The 15,516-nt window shown below is 41.1% G+C and overlaps 1 protein-coding gene across 4 annotated transcripts in view; it reads right to left on the bottom strand.

Moving 5' to 3' along the window:
• The window catches only part of LOC140361706 (nck-associated protein 5-like), a 246,145-nt gene that overhangs the window by 97,501 nt on the left and 133,128 nt on the right, over positions 1–15,516 (bottom strand). The gene's annotated exons all lie outside the window — the stretch shown is intronic.

The following is a 15,516-nucleotide window of genomic DNA, read 5'->3' as shown; positions in this document are numbered from 1 at the left end:
TCTGGACTTTGCCTCCCACACACTCCAGTGTGTTGGTCAGCTGCACGAGCTCGTTCAGCAACAGACTGTTAATGCCACTGAAAGACCTCCTCTTTACAAAGTCTAGTTTTATAGGTTAAGTTAAATGTAATTTTAGTTTGGTTTAGCTGATAAAACAAATTATAGTATTTTATTCTTACTGTGTTTCTAATCTAATTTTAGTGTAATTTTTGTTTTTTGATAACTCAAATTCTTCTGCCGCTCTGTTGCGTGTCTGTAGCAAAAATACTTTGCCCCAGATGAATAAACGGAATTCTGATTGATACAAATGTCATCAAAATGTATTATTTTTTCCATTACCATTACTAAAATGGGGGTTACGCACCTAGAAGGACACCAAGATGTATATAAAATGTATAAAATGTAACTGCATAAGTTAGTAAATAATAAACACAACTAATTTATGGCATTAAAATAGCAAATATCTTAAATTTTCACAACATTTTAACAATTGCTGTAGCTGTACTTGATTATCTTGACATCCTTGACAACAATGCAGCCTCAAATATCTATGAACCGTCTCCAAGAAATATTTCATTCCACATTTTGAACATTAACACCAAAAATATTTCACACATTTCAGAATATTTTCACACATTCAACGACGACCAGACCTTCTAGTATGGACCCCCTCGCAGTCATGCTCCCAAAATAACATCATGACTAACTACTTTTCAGACTTTATTGTTCTACTGGATTACCTGTCGCGCGTGGCCCTGTGATTAAGTGGCAGCTGGGGGGAAACGATGGATGACTTTGGTGTCTGGACTTTGCTGATCTAGACTTGTCTGGTGTAGAGTAATTCCTCTTCTTAAAGCATTAAAACCCAAGTATACTGTAGGGATTGTGAAAGTAGTACACGTTGGTAGATGAGGTGACAAATCTGGCAGGAAGTAGGTGTGTAGCTAGCAGGTAATGCCTTCATTGACTGAGGTGCGGGCGCCTGCATTCATAAAAGGTGTTGTTTGCCAATAAAAACTGAAAAAGAAAGTGTAGCAATTTGGGTGCTTGACCAAAGGTTGTTGTACATAATGCATAGTTTAGGCATGACTCATCTAGTGGCACTTTGTAACAGGCCTAAATAAACAAGTTATTTACCTACTATACCTACTATAAGTACTGACTTCTTCTTGTTTCAGATTGGCTTATTCTTTAAAAATATACCACATACCATTATAAATTATTAGAAATTACTCAAATCTATTTCTTCTGGCAAAACTTGTATTATTTGTACTTAAATGAATGTGTTTATTATGAAGTAGTATGGGCATTTAGCGGTCAGGCATTTCTCTCGTCAAGGACTGAGTTAGAGCTCCATCTACTGGCAGTAGATAGGGGACATAAACAAACCTAGCTTGCCCCCGACATGCACATACACATGCACATGCACATGCACATGCACATGCACATGCACATGCACATGCACATGCACATGCACATGCACATGCAGGGCAGATGCCATGAACACGATTTGGCGGCGGAAATAGTCATAACGGGTCTGGTGATGATTTATCGACTTCAAAAGAGCACAGAAAATCTTTGAGCTCTGAATATGACGTCACACATCTGGAAAATTCAACACAGTGTTTTCTGAAGCTCAAGGGAGAGAACTCACCAAACTGTGTTAATGAAACAAGCGTGAATGAAGCTAAATACAACTCCAGGTATGCTTTTGATGAGGGAACATTGTTATAGTATGTTTAAAAGCTCAAAAACGTCCATTTTGCATGTGCCCACATACAATACCTTCTTAAAATTGAGGCCAAATTGCCTTGTTTGGTTGATTTCTTTAGATTTGTACAGCCAAAAACCACTGTTGCACTGTATATGGGTGAAGTGTCTTGCCCAAGGACACAAAGACAATATGTTTATGGTGATAGACGAACCGCCAACCCATCTAGCTGCTGTAATCAAGGCAATTTTAGTGCTGCCATGATCAGAGCAAGTATGATAATGCAGGTGCATGGACTTTAAAAACACAGAGGAACACAAGAATTAGCAGAAAATCTCAGACACGAATGAAACAAAATCAAACATTACAAGGTCAAAATCTAAGATCATCATATAGTTTGTTTAAGCGACAACGATCTTAATCCCGTTCTTACCAAATTAAGTTTAGAGCGCGATTACACGGCTATGCTAACCGCGCACATACCTTTCCTCACTTGCTCTAAGATTTACTATGACGTAACCTCGCAGACACACTCATGCTACTGCACTGTTAGCCCCTTCTCCAAACATGTCAGCACCTCTGTTCCAAATCCCCCATCTGACATCACAACAGTACTACACCGCTAGCAGTAAGGTTAGCCTTCTGGAAGCCCTCAAAGCTCATTCTGTTTGGTTACTCGACACTAGCCTGGCATTCCTCTCGTCTGTGTTATGGCTGCGTCCTGGCTTGTAAGGGGTTAAATTTCCGACCACTTTAGCATGTTCGAGCCTGGGGTAAAAATCATCGCCAAATATAGACCAATTTGTTATTACAGCAACTGAGAAGCAGTAGTCGAATAGCCTTCAGAGCGCTAAGTGATGACACACAGATAAATGCATGTGCAACCAATTTGGGCCACGTCATTTATTTTTATTTTCAAATTAATATTCAAAGGATTCAAAAAATTCTCCCAGCTGTGTAAACCAAGCAAATAACTCTAAGATGTTGAGGCAAAGTTTATCTCTAGCTAGCAATCGTAAAGCTCCACTTGCAAAAATGGATTATGATGATGAAGGTTGGATGTTTAAACTCAACAAAATAATTGCAATGTAAACCAAAGTGAGTTCTGTAATGGGAGGCTAATTATGTTTTATTAGAACTGGGCTTGTTTTGTTGTTTCCATCTGATAGCATTGCACTGTTTACATTGTCCATTAGATGAATGATTAATTCTCCTTAGTCTAATTGGAAAAATATGGGACCTCTCGTCATTTGCAGCTTGAATCTTACAAACAACAGGATAAATCATAAAGGAATATCAGCTTCTAAATGAAGACAGCAAATGGAAAGTGTTTAAAACCATGTGTGCTGAGTGGGCAGGTAAAATGAGTAAAAACTTGGTTGGATGCACATCACATTCTTATTATATTTTGCAAAATGTGACTTCTTTATAACAGAATTGACGTAAGAATCACAGCACAGATAAATGTAAAAGTCTGAAAATAATCAAAAAATTCCCATATTCTACATCAATAAATGCAACGATCACCAAGAGAAAACGTCATTAACATTAATAATACACTTTATTTGCAAATATTCACTATCTAGAAGCCTTAAGTCAGCATAGTTTTACCTTTATCAAGTTGAAAATGTATTTAAAAAAATCTAAAATAATGGTTTGACTTGTCGACTCATCAAAAAAAGACTCACTGTCTGGTCGACTAGCAACATATTGTTAGTTGTAGCCCTAAAGTCCATGATCAGCTGCTAAACATAAACACGTTCAAATAAAGTTGCTTCCCTTTCAATGACACTGCCTTGAAAGTGCTGTATATTGGCCTCTAGCTTTCGAGCAAACCTATTTACAATCCGTCCTCACTTGGGCGAACAGCATCACTTCCGCTCTTGTCGCTGTCAGCTAAATCCTGCATTTCTTGGCGTTTGCTGACAGGTGAGAGTATTTTCATTTCCTTGGCCCGGTAGCCTGTGCAGTAGCCATAGCTGGTTCTGGCTGACCTGGGCTCCCCTGGCTCTCCGGAGGGCTGACCAGTGCTGACCTCTACCACTCCACCTACATGATTTATACCTGGACGGGTGGGCCGGAGTTTACCCCGCTGTCACTGGGCTGATGGATGGAGAGTTAATGGGCCATGGTACAGATGAGGGGAAAGTGGACTTCTACGACTGCACTTTTGTGCTAAAGGCAAACTGAGACCGTTTTTGTACGCTATAGAGATCGGGATGTGTCAAAAACACAAATTAACTCTCAAGTATCTAGAACTAGAACTTCAAGATTCTATGACTAATGGAGTTAGCGTTGACTCAAATGTATTCTGTGATGGCCTTGGTTTAGCAGTGGAAGAAGTTCATTCAAGGCTCTTTTTTAACATTCTTATATTGTTTGTATTGTATTGTTGTTTTTACATTGAATAACATTGTTAAAACATTGATATTAATCAATTGAATCTGACTGAATTAATTATGTTTTCCAAATGAGTGGATCTTTATCTCAAAATCAGATTCGAATAACATGTTACTCCAACAACGTTCATTTTGTCTTCATAGGATATATCCACAGACTTAGGTTTTTAAGGTCAATCAATTTAGGAGATGTTATTACCTTGTTGACGTGTTTCGGTTGCTTTATTTTGTCACTGGCATTGGTGTCGTGTCACTTATCAGCTCATGTTACTTCCTGACCTGACCTGGCAGATTGTCCAGGCTGACCACGCCTCTGGATGGAGCCTTCCTCTTACATGGGACACACTGCTCCAGACCATGTGGGAATTTGACTAAAACTCAACATACATTCGTGGTCCTGGTTACCGGCCACAACAGTAAGACAAATTTACATAATTGGCATCGACTCAAAAAAAATCCATATTGCACCATCTCAAACTGCTTCTACTATTAATATAAACCAAAACAACAACTCTTGGCACTAATTTTACAACAACTACTACTACTACTACTACTACTGCACTGCTGCTGCTACTGCCACTATCGCTGCTGTACTACTATTACTACTGTTGCGCCCACCTCCACTACAAACCTCTTAACCCATGACATTTCTGTATGTGAATCTCAAGCTATTTTCAACATTTGATATTTAAAGTGCTCAACATTTCAATCCGTCTAAACCAATTTGGCCCTGGGGGAGATTCCAAATATCGGCCTGACCTGAAAATCTCCCACGCCATTTGTGTGTAGCGTCCTACTGGGTTAAAAGCATCCGAATGCACACACAATGCCACAAAGACCAAATCAATCCAAAAAATACAGTCTAGCTCTCTCAGGACAGGGCATTTCCAGTACTAATCCTGCTCTAGTCCTCTAGTTATATAACGCAGTGAACTGTCCAAAATGTCCATGGTGTCCCCTCCAAATGGAACAATGGAGCAGGCCAAGCGCTCCAAACGTTATAACGTCCACCCAAGCGGTGTAAGAAAACAGACAGCAGTCATGTGCGTAAGAACAGGGTCAACAAGAAGGCCCAGGTTTTATGAATGGCGGGAAAAGCGGACAGGATTGTGCTCAGAGGGAAATGGGCCAAAATGGGAAACACATCGACTGTTTTTATCATTATTGCAATTAATTGGTAAATTGAGGGCAACGTTTACCAGGTGTATCAGAAAAAGGTTAAAAGAAAGCACAAGGAATGTCTAAAGTCAATCAAGAATATCCTTATTCGACTACAACCCTAGTATTTGGATATTTAAAAAGTTCTATGTAGTGAATTTTACTGTTTTACTTGTTAATATACTTGTATTTTATGTATTATATGTACCATAACAAACAGATTAATTGTCCTACCACCAGAGCAAGAAACTTTAGGGTAGCAATGTAGCGTAAGGTATAGTAGACCCTTAATATGCTTTGTCATCAGAATGTTCCAGAATGAAGGCAACTGGAAGCAAATGAAGTAGACATTTCCATGATCAAATTGCATCAGATCTACTTTCTAATCGTTTATGGTAGTTTGCCGATATCACTTATGTTTATTTGAGTGGATTTATTTTGACAAAACCACCTGGTATTTGTCATATTTTGGGATTTAATGAGGTTAATCACAGTTTCTTCATTAAAATCACACTCTTTTTTTTAAATTTGTCTAACAAACTTTTCAAGTGTCAATAAGATCTACTTAATTAAACCCCATAAGTAGATTTGTGGGCAGGACTTTAACATCTGTGCCCTCTCCCCATTGGCTCCTACACACTTCCATCAATCACTATGCCCCACAGTGATCCTGGTGGCACAGGCCTAACCCACAGCTGGTTCCTGACCCCCCACCCCCTCACGTGGACCCCATCTGCACCCCAGAACACATGTCAGCGCCCGGCCCACCCACCCCAACGCACCCACAGCCCCACCCACCCACGCCTGCCTGCCAGAGTGTGCCTTACCTCACCGACATCATCAATTATTGACGAGGTGAAAAGCAATGCAGTGCACACAAAGACAGGTCCGATCAAATGTGAAAAATCAGGCAAAACAAAACAGACATTCGAGCCAATATTCAGACACACAGATACTAAACGAGGCTAAAGATGACCACAACCAATGGACTGCAACTCATCACATTTCATCAAGGTTTAAACACCAAGACTTAATACATTTACAGACACACAGATACTAATCAATCCTGGAAACTAATATCACATTGTCACATCATCAGTTATTCCATGATTATAGCAGTTCAATGCTCAAACACAAGACATATATAAAGCATGTAAATGTATGGTGATGGCATTTAAATTGTGATTTGCCTCTGGGGAAATTGTGGTATTGATTTATTGGCATATCACCCATTAATAGTCAGTTGTCATTTTCAAAAACTGCTTTTTATTGAGTGTTGAGCATTTTCTTTGTACCGAAATTAAGTTTGAAATCCGTTTTGACCCAGTACAATATATTATTGTAAAAGTTGCTCTTGGGGTTAAAATGAGCCCATTGTGCTCTGTGTGCACCTAATTACAGAGCAGGAAGAATGTGAGCATGCTAATGTTTGTTAGCTTTACCGTGACAGCAAAACTCGCTCTGGAAAGTTGTGAAATGTTCTTCTAAACTCATTAATGAACGAAAGCATTAATAAACAACATGGAGCGCTGCAAACTGTTTAAAGTATACTAGTTCTGTTTTTCACATTTGTAAGATGATGAAAATACAAATACAGCACCTTGGACAGCCTTGAAATCCAAGTTGTAACTGAATGGGCAAACAAACAATGGCTGTCGTATCAAATCTCGAATGCTGTGTATTTCTCTCGCCATGTGTTTTCACTTGGCTACGTTCTAGATGACAACGCAGCAGCACATGACGGCTCTACCACGTTGTAAACAATTCAAAAACAATGAGGTCACATCGCGAGCATCTCCACAACAGCAGACGGGAAGAGTTCAGCAGATTTACGGAATGCTCTATCGAGATTACCCCAGCCTCTGTCTCTCTCCTCAGCTATTTTTCTTTCCCCCTCGGCACCAAAGGCCACACATTCCACTCCAAACAACCCAATGTGGACCAACTTTTAAAATGACCACTTGTCTGCGCCATGAGCAATGATCTGAAGGCTAGACACCCATAAACACGCATGACTTCACTGGAGCAAAAACATAAGACGAAGATGTGCCCAGACATGCCACTTTTAAATTTTTAATGCAAACTGGAGACACGATTTACATCAAACCACAACACAGATTTTGAGATCATCTTCATTCCAAGGAACAATTCTGCAGTTAAGCGTCTCTAGATTGCTATTCATCTTACAGAATATTGCCCATGTCTTACGATGACGTGATAGATGGGTTGTTACCGACTTTACAGGTTGGCTAACACGTTGTAGTAATAGTCGGTTGAATTAGGTAGCGTTATGTAGCACTGTGCTGTAGTATTTCCAAAAGCTTAAAGGCTTAAAGCGCAATAAAGATAAACAACTTAAACAATATGGCGGCTTGGCAAATACGGTGGCTGAATAGTGTCAAATGCAGTAACGCAACTTCCGTCGTCTGTGTGCCAGTGAGAAGGATTACAAGTAATAGATCTATGCTTTGCTAGCTGCTGATACTTTTTTGTGGAGCTGTAGGCGTCTGAAGACATTTTACAGACATGCTCTGTGTATCGATCAGCTGAGTAAAAGAGATCGTGGCACTGGCAAAAGATTTCAGGAAACTGTTTGACACTCCTAAAACTCGGGCTGTTATTTCGGCTGTTGTGCTTTGAAATCATTATGATTTTAATAATATGTCTAATGTTTTTGGGTCGATATGTTGGATTGACTTTGATCATTTTAACCAAATAATGTCATTTAAATGTACTGTACTACAAACTCACCTACATCCCTGTTATACCACAAACCTATAGCGTTTTTTAGTGCAATGCTATCTTCGAACTAATGTCTAAAACTAAAATAAAGCTTTATGTGTACACAGAATTTTGGCCTGCGCTGGGGAATTAATGTCAATAGCTTTTACGCTACAAAGTCTGATACATCGGCCAAATGTATGTAATATCTCTAGTACTAAAATATTTTCCAGATATTTAGCAGCTGTAGCTCTACTAGAAGTTGGTTTTGTCACAATAAACTTTTGATTGTATTCAACATTTTGCAATACTATAGTACTTGTGGGGGCAAGTGTTCGCCTTTAAACACCAATGTCTCACTGTTGTTGTGTCACTGTGCAACAAACTTCACCTCATTGCCCACGCCAGTCAGGAAGGGCATCTGAGCTACTGCCCATCCTGAGGTAAATAGCCTCCTGCAGTGTTTAGCGTAGTGCGTTACACAAACACTACAATTGTGCCTGACGCCACTTTAGGCTCGTTCCACTGCTTTCCACCATTCAATACTGCATTAACACTATTGTATTTGCATTATTCTGTATTGCACACATAGCAGCCCCGGGGCTAGAGTTACTATAGCCCATCACTGTACCATGACCTACCAGAATATTCTGCTGCATCATGAACAGTAGCTCCACACATGAGCTGAGGAATGAATGAGCCTGTGTGCCAAAGGGGACAATAGCCCGGTAAACATGCACTAAGGGTGTCATCCTCCAACAGACACGTACAAGGTCCACGGAGAGGATTAACTTAACCATTATTACTATTAGTCATAAGGAAACCAACGGTCTAGCTTTTGGAACGTCACATTAGAAAGACAGACTTCATCCAAAAGTTTGGCACAATTTACAACAAGCACATTTTTCACTTTAAACATTACTTCAACAAAATAAATGTGGTTTTGTGTATTTTTTTTTGTCACGTAATAATGTACATTTAATGAGATTTGGCCCAGTGTACAACATAGTTGCTAGTGTGATGTCATGGTTTACAATCAGGATGTAAATGATTCAAAAAGCCAAACTATATATATATAAAATATCAGCCTAAAACACACAAAAAGCAACAACTGACTAACTAAATGATGGACAAACAAATGATTTATTTTGTGATAGAGCCCCCCCTGCAGCTCAGAAAATAGAAGCAAATGCTTTTTTTTTTTTATGTTCAAGGCTGGTTTACCAATTAACTGCACATTTTCAGTCATATTCTCAAGCCAAAAGCAAAGTGTTTTGAGCCATAAACCACTTCTCTTCACTAACATCTCCACCATTCATCTCCATAGCAGCTAGCATCTCTCCCTCTGGCATGCTAGCAATCAAGTAATCAGGCCCATTGTAGCGCCGCAGCTCACCAAGTGGCACAAGAACACTGGGAGTAACGTGTGCGGAGAGGACGTTTACAGCTCTGCTTCCTCCACAGCTGCACCAACAACAGCCACAGGGCCCAGCTCCTGTCTGCTCCTGTCCAGTCTGCTCCTGTCCAGTCTGCTCCTGCCTGCTCCTGTCCTATTCTGCTCCTGTCCAGTCTGCTCCTGCATGCTCCTGTCTGCTCCTGTCTGCTCCTGACCTACTCTCCTCCTGTCTACTCCTGTCTGCTCCTGCCGACTCTGCTCCTGTCGGCTCCTGTCGGCTCCTGTCGGCTCCTGTCCATTCTGCTCTTGTCTACTCCTGTCTACTCTGCTCCTGTCTGCTCCTATCTACTCCTGTCCAGTCTGCTCCTGCCTGCTCCTGTCTGCTCCTGACCTATTCTGCTCCTGTCCAGTCTGCTCCTGCATGCTCCTGTCTGCTCCTGTCTGCTCCTGACCTACTCTCCTCCTGTCTACTCCTGTCTGCTCCTGCCGACTCTGCTCCTGTCGGCTCCTGTCGGCTCCTGTCGGCTCCTGTCCATTCTGCTCTTGTCTACTCCTGTCTACTCTGCTCCTGTCTGCTCCTATCTACTCCTGTCCAGTCTGCTCCTGCCTGCTCCTGTCTGCTCCTGACCTATTCTGCTCCTGTCCAGTCTGCTCCTGCATGCTCCTGTCTGCTCCTGTCTGCTCCTGACCTACTCTCCTCCTGTCTACTCCTGTCTGCTCCTGCCGACTCTGCTCCTGTCGGCTCCTGTCGGCTCCTGTCGGCTCCTGTCCATTCTGCTCTTGTCTACTCCTGTCTACTCTGCTCCTGTCTGCTCCTATCTACTCCTGTCCAGTCTGCTCCTGCCTGCTCCTGTCTGCTCCTGACCTATTCTGCTCCTGTCCAGTCTGCTCCTGCATGCTCCTGTCTGCTCCTGTCTGCTCCTGACCTACTCTCCTCCTGTCTACTCCTGTCTGCTCCTGCCGACTCTGCTCCTGTCGGCTCCTGTCGGCTCCTGTCGGCTCCTGTCCATTCTGCTCTTGTCTACTCCTGTCTACTCTGCTCCTGTCTGCTCCTATCTACTCCTGCCCAGTCTGCTCCTGTCTGCTCCCCTCTGCTTCCGTCTGCTCCCATCAGTAGTAGTAGTAGTAGTAGTAGTAGTAGTAGTAGTAGTAATAGTAGTACAAGTAGCTGAAGTATTGAAAGGGTCACTTTGTTAGACCCTAAGTATTACGGTAGTTGAAATAGTTTGGATACAAAAACATTCAACTTTCCCTTAATGTATTTTGTATCACTTATTCCTTTCTGATTTTTTAAGTGGAAGCGGCGGCAAAGTGTCCACTGTGCAGTACTTTGCATACTTTTCAACAGTACCACAACCTATTCACCTTATTCCGGAAGTTGCCAAAGGCGCATAGTTAATTGTGCTCCTCCTTGTCCTTGTATCATTTTACAAAGAGCTGCCGATCTCAACAGCAACCACGTCCTACACAGACACAGACACAGACACAAAGCTGTTTTCTGCCTGAGGTGTTATTGCTTCGCCTGCGATGTTCCACAGTATGGCATTAAACCGATCTATTTTGTATTTATTCAATTACAGGTGATTTAATTGCTCAAAAACACAACAACGTGTATTCTTGCTATAAGCGAGGTCGCCTCTCCATAGAGCTGACCTGTAACTCAGCTTAGTGGTGTTACCTGACTGACTCCGTGGATATAAATAGATGTAATGCGTCACAATATTCCAGGAGTAGTGTTATGTTTTGAAGTATTTTGGAGGCCTGGTCTTTGTTGCTGCCAATACCTAAGAACACAAACTTATTTCAAACCGGTTAACAAGTCCAAACTGTGATATCAAACCATTATTTTCTGTTTCAGTGAAAAACCAGCCAGGAGTCTTTGCACCTCGCTGACCTGACAAGGAGACAGCTCAACTCATTTTCAACCACAAGAAACACAGAGAGAGACTGAGGAGACTGAGAGGGGGAGAGCGAGAAAGACAGCCAGAGAGAGAGAGAGAATTGGCTTGGAGAGACAGAGAGATTGAGAGATTGAGAGGGGAGAGAGAGGGGGGGAGAGTGAGAGATAAAGGGAGATTGAGAAGGGGCGAGAGAGATTGAGGGGTGAAAGAGAGATTGAGAGAGAGAGGGGGAAGGAGAGAAGGCGAGAAAGAGGGGGGCGAGGGAGACAGAGAGAGACTGAGAGGGGGAGAGCGAAAGAGACAGCCGGGGAGGGAGAGAGAGAGAGACATAGAGAGTGAGAGAGGCAGCCAGAGAGAGAGAGAATTGGGTAGGAGAGACAGAGAGATTGAGAGGGGAGAGGGGGAGAGTGAGATTGAGAGAGAGAGATATAGGAGAGGGGGGAGGAGAGGGGGAGGGAGAGAGAGAGAGAAAGGGAGATTGAGAAGGGGAGAGAGAGAGAGAGAGAGAGAGAGATAGAGAGAGAGAGCGAGAGATAGAGATAGAGATAGAGAGAGAGAGAGAGAGAGAGATAGAGAGAGAGGTCTACAGGCGAAACAAGCAGAGCATCACTGCACCACAAATAAAAGCTTTTATAGGCGATAAATAGAGTCGGCTCATTAAACTTTATGCTTTTCCTCTGTGACATTGAGTGGAGACAAAGAATAGACAAGTTGTTTTCAGACTTGTAAACAGCAGCTATGAAAATATCTGTGGATAGTTTAAAAAGCATTTTTCCTCTTTATAAGCCTGTTATTGTTTCGTGCAAAAGAAAACAACAGTAGACAGTGGAAATGTGTCAAATGTGTGGAGTGGACAGCACACATGCCCGCCGTGTGGACAGGCCGTGCTGTGAGCTCCATTCTGGCTCTGACAGTTTGCTGCATGTCCTTCCCCAGTCTCATCCCACATATCACATTGTCCTGTTCAATAAAGCCTATGGGCCCAAAATCCTTAGAAATAGAAAAAGTGAAAGGTGCAGGACTGTTGGGGGAAAGCTACCTGCTTGTCTCCATGGAGATGCTTTTGCTTTGCCTGCACTCATCTATGATGCTTTTATCATTATGGGTATTTTAATGGCAAATATGTCTAAATACCACCTGCTTGTCTCCTCAAAAATACATAACTATAATGCCATACTGCGATACATTAAAAAGCAAGCAATAACATCATCATACACCAGAAAAGTATATCATTTACAATAAAAATGCAAGGAGCTGAATAAAAAAAAAAAAGTCCAAATAAGGGTATTTTATTGTCATTTCACATTTGTCTGAAACACGATATTTCTAATGATGGGATAGAGCCTGTGGTAAAGATTTATCATAGCTTTATATCAGTCAAATGCCGATTTGTGAAGACACAGGCTTCAATTTACCGGAGGTAGAGCTGAGTTATAATAGTTGTAAATAACAGAATCTCTCTTGTAACAATGTCATCCATAAATGACATTTCATCCAAAATACAGGGACAATTTCGACACAACTGACACAATTTTCTGAGAGTTTAAACAATCATTTAACAAAATTAATTATTATTAAATAATTATTAGTTGTCAAATCATAACTATTGTGATATTTTCGCTGGGTTTTGACTTTTAATAGAGTTATAGCATTCTGTAGCATTTATGTCACATCTGCTGCTCTGGTCCAACCAGGACATCCTATTATAAACTTCACCAAAATTGTCAAATTGAGGGAGAATAGGCAAAACATTTAGTAAATCATTAAATATTATCCTCGGAGGAGTTGGAGGAAGTGTCTGGAGAGAGGGAAGTCCCTGCTTAGACTGCTGCTTCCACGACCCGGCCCCGGATAAACGGAAGAAGATGGATTAAATATCATCATGTTCACTGTCATGTGCACTTCAAACAATCAACTAATACTTTGAAAGTCATATTTCTGTCAGGTTGACACATATTGCCTGAATATCTAACCCCCTGATTACTGATAATAACTAAACTGAACCTTTGGGGCGCTCAGTCTGTTTTGGCTTTTGGCAACGCATTCAACCTAATGAGATGTCAAAATCCTTTAATGATATGTTCGCCCTTTAAAAACAAGTCTATACCAGCCTCTATCTGCGTCTGTTGCCTCAGCTAAAATGTGCTTTTTAAAGTTCCCACGTGCTTCTGCTTAAAGGGGGCTGGAGGCAGATGATGTAAGGGGGCAATGCGGAGGAATGCATTGAGAAAAGAACTTAATTACTTTGCATCGCCCGCAGTCAGCAGCAGTCCCGACAAGGATCTATCATTAAAAAACGCATGCTTTGACTCCAGGCTGATTCCAAGGGATGGGTAAGAAGTCGGGAAGGCGTACGCAGCCCCCCTCCTGACAGGCTTTAAATGAATGTCCACTGGTTTGTATATGAACGGAAGGGGTGCCATGCTGGGGCCCGGTGGAGCGCCCACTGAAGAACTACATTCCACAGTAATTTACTTTGACCTGGTCCCGATATGAAGCCCCAAAGTTCAGGGAACGGAGGACACACACAGTGGAGGAGAGCGGAGGTACAGCAGTGAAGACGTCCACCAAACATCGGGCAAGTATAATAGAAATGTAGGACGAATGATGTACTTGGGCCTCAAAACCCCCACCATGGACACAGTGGATGACTGACTTTGGAGCACACACCTTGCAGCTGGGAAGAGGAAGGCCCTCACGAAAGATGGATGACTCAAACGGCTACGACGATTAAGGCCTGGACAATTATCATAACAGACATACGCACAATGTAAAAAATAACCTCAGGAATCAACTTAAAATTAGACTAATTTAAAAAACAATGGAAAAAATGGGATAATTATTCCGAACTTAATATTTGTATCTAATTTGTCTTTTTATTTAAAAAAAAATTCCTGATGTCACTCTCTTAATTTCTACTTTTACTCCTTTACTTGCCTTACTTAGGGTTTTTTGTGTGTTTGTGGGTCAGTCAACAAAAGTGCTCCACCTTTTCTGCAGTATTTAATAGAAAAAGTAAACAATGAATAACAGACTTCAAAATAAAATGGTCCAAATATTTACAGAGAAGACAATAAAAGTGAAAAATACTAACAATATTAACATTTTACACTTTGATAGTAAGGAATAGTATTTATTGTGACATAACCACGCAGGTGAACGATATAAATGTCATGATATTATATTTAGTTTTACGATTTTTGTGATAAGAATCATCACAATTTAATGATTTTTCACGATTACTAACACATAACAAAAAAAAAGAGAGAAATCTTTAATTTTCTGTTCCAATAGTATGTGACCAGCTTTATGAAATCAACTACAGCGTCATCAAAAGCGCCACACAATTAGACAAATGTGATGGAAATGACTTAATCTTGCTTCTAAAATAGTCATGATAATTAGTTTTTAGTTCTTACGATTATATTGTGACCTGGATAATCATAAGTATCAATTAACCAAATAAACTGCTGCTTTACTTTTCCATAAAATCAGCTTCTTGTCAATACCGTTCATGTCCCTGGCGACTTTTAAACCGAGACTAAATGTAGGACAGGACACAGTAGTGGAACAAATGTCGGCATTCAAATCAGTCGGAGCGCCGCGCACAACGTAATAAAGCGGGCACGGGCGGGACAGAATTACAGTTTTAATTCTATAAAAATCAAATCCATGCACTTGGCCAATCCTCTTACAGTGTAATCCCCAGGTAGTTTTCAGAGAGCAGCGGGCGAAAACGGTTCTGTCCAGTGACACATCTGACCTACAGTGGTGGAATGATATGACCAGCTGCTGCTATCGCTAAAAGGGCTAAGCTAACAGCGGCTAAACATGTCATCCTAAAACATGCCACTAACTATTAATATTTGATCAGTGTCTGGCTTGGAAGGACGGTCCTGCCATGACATAAGGCGATGCAGTGCAGGGAGGTTTACAAATGGAGGGCAGGACTGTAAAAATAGGTCGGCCAAAAATGATTTACGGGATGAAACCATTTGAAAAATCATTGAATGTTTGTGGGCGGTGAGGGGTTGTGGTTGACGGGTAAATGCCTAAATAAATAAATAAATGGAAATGTGTAAAATGGGACAAAACATGGTAGATTTATGTAGATTAATTTTAATGGCAAATTCTGGTGCAAAAAAAAAGAAGCTTACTTTGATTTGCTGACAACTCTCTTTAGTGGCAAATTTAATAAAACATTGTCAAAGCAAATCATTTTGAAGTATA

Source organism: Eucyclogobius newberryi, unplaced genomic scaffold (genome assembly GCF_026437365.1).
Source record: "Eucyclogobius newberryi isolate DKJ021-1_F unplaced genomic scaffold, fEucNew1.0.hap1 SCAF_1, whole genome shotgun sequence".
NCBI lineage: Eukaryota > Metazoa > Chordata > Actinopteri > Gobiiformes > Gobiidae > Eucyclogobius > Eucyclogobius newberryi.
This window is presented reverse-complemented; position numbering and strand designations above follow the sequence as displayed.